Consider the following 4,591-nt stretch of genomic DNA (forward strand, 5'->3'; position numbering starts at 1 on the left):
GTAAATGACGGAAAGTAAAGACATAAATGTAAATTGCGGAAAATAAATGATGGGAAAATAAATGACAAGAAAGTAAATTATGGAATGTAAATGACTAGAAAATGTAAAGAAACGTAATGTAAAGAACGGAAATTAAAAGACAAGAAATTAAAGATGAAAAGCTAAAACAAGAACTTGGATTTCTTCCAAATGTTTTCTACAAATCAGCCTTAAAGAGCTGATTTTAGCTTTGGATGGATTCTCAAAAGTGAAGCCAAGCACCTCCTTTTATACCCAAAGGAGTCACAGAAAAACAAAAGTTTTACCCAACGGGTAATACCCACAAAGAGCATCTAAAGTACAAGTTAATACAATAATATTAATAAAAGTTTTATCCACAAATTTTTAATCAAAAGTCTGCACTCCAGCTGTCTTCCACAAAGCACAAAAAGGCAGCAGCTTAATCAATAAGTTCTTCAAAAAGCCTCGTACGTATCAGATTGTTGCTGCTCCATTGTTGTAGCATCAAGTTGTTAAGCAAAAAAATATCCATTAGCTTTCTCCTTTGAGTACCAACAAGTTAACCACAAGATTTAGCTCCATAATAACAAAGGTATAAAGAAACTAATAAAAATTACTCAAAGTAGGGATAAAAGGAAACTAATCTAACTAATAATAAGTAGAACGAGTGCTATATATATTGAATTCTCAACATATATCAGTTACTCAATTGAAGGATCTTCTTGACAAGGGTTTCATCAGACCTAGTACCTTACCTTGGAGTGCTCCAGTTCTGTTTGTCAAGAAGAAAGATGGATCAATGCGGATGTGCATTGATTATCGGGAATAGAACAAACTGACAATTAAAAATAAGTATCCTCTACCAAGAATCGATGAACTATTTGATCAACTGTGTAACACCCCATTCCACATATTGCATATAATATATAGTTCATACATAAGAAATGCATGTTTGTACACCACATAGGTCCCTTAGTACAAGAATTTACCATTACAAAATATACGGTCCGAAAATTCAAAATACAATTCTTGCACTAATCTTTAGACTTGGGTATTTGAAATGAAACTATATCAATAATAGGTAAAATGAAGTTAACCTTAAAATAAAATAAAATTTAGAAATAAAATTATATTAGTAAATTGAATTTAAACTTAGAAATAATTTACAGTGACTTGTAACGCCCCATAACACACATTGCATGTAACATCTATTTCATACAAAAGAAATACATATTTATATCACAATCAGGTCCCTTAGTACAAGAATCTATCATTCGGAATACAAGGTCCAAAAGTTCAAATACATATCTTGTACTAATCAATCAAAACTGTACATCAAAACAGATCTTCATGTAGAAATGCATATAGGAAAATATCAAATTTTCCCTTTTCCTTTACCGTCCGAACCTCCTGCAATACATAGTTAAAATCACAAAACGAGGGTTAGACCGAAAGGTCTAGTGAGTTACCCTATTTATCTTATTGCAGGGTGATAATCACCAAAACTTTTTATGAAAAATAATTTTTCATATATATAACAAATATATGAACAAGAACATGATACCAATACCTTTCACTTTTTAAGCCAAATTCTCTAATTGCAAATAATACACCAAATCCAAACAGGTTTGTACTAACCAGATTATCATGATGCCACTTTTAAACCTTTCAAGTCAAATAAGGTTTATTCAAAAGTTCCAGGCCAAACCTGTTATCTCCTCTTCAATAACATCCAGACTATGATTTCCAATAAGAACCCTGATCCTAAACCTTTAAATCACAAAGAAATAAAGATTCCAGACCACGGTAATCTTAAAGGATATAATAGTAAGAGTTATATTACATAACACACATACAAATGTCACTCTTATATCCAAATATACATCTCTCCTTGATATGTCGCCCTTATCCCATGGTACACCTCTCCTTGATATGCCACCCTTATTTCCCCATCAAAATATTTCACAAAACAATTCCATATAGAATAGACCGCAGTTAATGGAACTTTATCAGTTTAAAATTATATTTATCAAAAATTCTCATTTCTTGTAAATAGATCAATAAAATGATAAGTCAAAATACATCCGGTCAAACCTTGGCCGGATTACTAATCTGGTCAACTCCTCATTTTGTCCGATTTGTCACTTAGAATAACTCTCAAAATCATGTATGGATTACTAATCCAGACGATACTATTCATTTCGTGTTCGATTTAACAATCCGGATAACTTATCCGTTTAAAATAATCTGGTCATCTCATAGCCATATTCCTACTTCTCCGTTAAATATACTTAACATAAATTCAAAGTTCATAAATCGCTCAACTCATAAACCGGCCAACACTTGATTGGATTAACATTAAACCGAATGAACCTATGTCCGGTTTAAGACTAAACCGCTTAGCCCTTGACCGGTTTGCACATAAACCGCTCGATCTTTACCCGATTTATTTCTAAATCGCTCATAACGTGTCCGGTTTACATAAACCGGGTGACAGTTCATATGAATCAGTTTATGTAACACCCCCGTCCCGCGTGGTCAAAGACGGGAGATGCCACAATTGGAATAAAACAAACAACGTGCTATATAAAACAGAGCGGCTAATAAAATTTATCAAAAAATAATTACATAACCACAAACAGAGATAACATGTCTCAAAATACGGTCCCAAAATAACATGTCTATATTAGTCATCAAAAGTTTAACAAAAGTATGACTTAATGGGTTATCTTCAATATTGTCATCTCCGTAGCGCTCATCCCAAAATCCCTGCTAAGTCATGTACCTGCCGAGGACAAGAAGATCTCGGTTGAGCTTAATGCTCAGTGAACGGATAATAATAATTAAACAATGAATATGATATAACAAGTTCAAAAGCAATTTATAACGCCAAATGATAACCCAAAAGAAAGTCAAAATACCCCAAAAGCATATCAAGGGTCCGAAGACCAAACTACATCACGAGGATGCGTTGTTCCCAAAGGATGATCAGTCCATTCAGGCACAAGTGAGGAAAGGAGTGTGAACACAACACAACAATCCTCTCCGTGAATTTAACCACGGCCACAATTCAATATCTGATAACGGTTCCTAGGATCGATCCATACGCCCTCTATTCGACCGATACATAATCAAGTCCACTTTTAAGGACTTATAAAATAAGGACGCCATGATCGTTTTAGTCACCATGGAAACATCTCAATACCGGTGCTCCAGTTATTGAGTCTATAGTAAAATGTTTCACAAATAAAGCAACAAAACAAGTCAAGTGATCAAAATGATCCAGATTCCGAATAAAAATATAAGTCGTAGTTCAAAGAAAAACAAAGTTCAATAATATTTGATAAGCATAAAGGGAATTCAGAACAAATTATTCGGAATTTATCACAGATTATCCGGATTAGGAAGCCTTACGCAAATGGCTATCCCCGTATCAAGTGAGATATGAAATCCGTACCTTAACCGAATTTGACAATTAACGCACGATCAAACGGAAATTCACGATCAAGTTTGATTTACCCACGTGCCTAACGAATACATAAACAGTTACTATTTATAAAGCATAGAAACCATAATATAACTATTCTAATAAATTTACTTAGGTCTTAATGTACTTGATACGAATTGAAACTCAAACGTAAAAAGTTAACCTTATTCTCTTTCGATCCAACCGTTTCCGACCCTCTTATTTCTAAGCATTTTTATCTTATTTAGAGACCAATCCAGATTATATTTTCTAAATGAAAGTTGTAGATTGGTGTCAAACGAGTCTATTGATTTTGAAATCATCTCATTTGGATCATCCATCTATTTTATATGAATTTTACAAAACTATAAATTAATATCGAATACAATGTAAACAGCCCCAAAAACACACTGTTTCGAGCCACCTAGATTCATAACTGGAATTTTGACCCTTAATGAAAGTTGTAGTATGCAGTATGATCTTCCTGACTGCAAAATACGAGCTTAATCCGACTTACGGTTTGTGAGTTATACACTGTCAAAGTACGTGAGTTACATTGTCGGTAAAATTCGATTCCGTAATTTCCGACTAACTTTTATGATCCAACTTTCATGATTTGCTACGTTTACATGCTATAAACGTATTTTAACATGCTAAACAGTAAAACAAATCCAATGGTCGTTAACCTAAGCTTAATCATGCATTTTTACTCCTTCCGACATTTAACCGAACAATTGGTGTACGGTTAAACATATACCCTCAATCTAACCGTATTAAAACTATAATATACTCTTTTCATATCTACATCAATTTAACCAGTACTAGCATCCTAAACATCAAATATATCATGATTTTGACAAAATCAATCCGTAAACTTAGATATAAACACAGTTTATAAACCGGTCTAAATAACCCTAAAATAAACACCTTAATTAGACTTATACCTTTAAGAAGGGTTCGAAGAGTGGATTCCGAATATATAATTGTTGCCTCGATCCCCTTACTAACTTGACGTAAAATCTAGAGAGAAGACGACAGTTTTAGAGAGAGAGAGAGAGAGAGAATTGAGAGAGACGGTGAAATCACCGCCTCTATACATACATACATATATATATATATATATAT

The sequence above is a fragment of the Cynara cardunculus genome (genome assembly GCF_001531365.2).
Source record: "Cynara cardunculus var. scolymus isolate 2C chromosome LG 13, CcrdV1, whole genome shotgun sequence".
Lineage (NCBI taxonomy): Eukaryota > Viridiplantae > Streptophyta > Magnoliopsida > Asterales > Asteraceae > Cynara > Cynara cardunculus.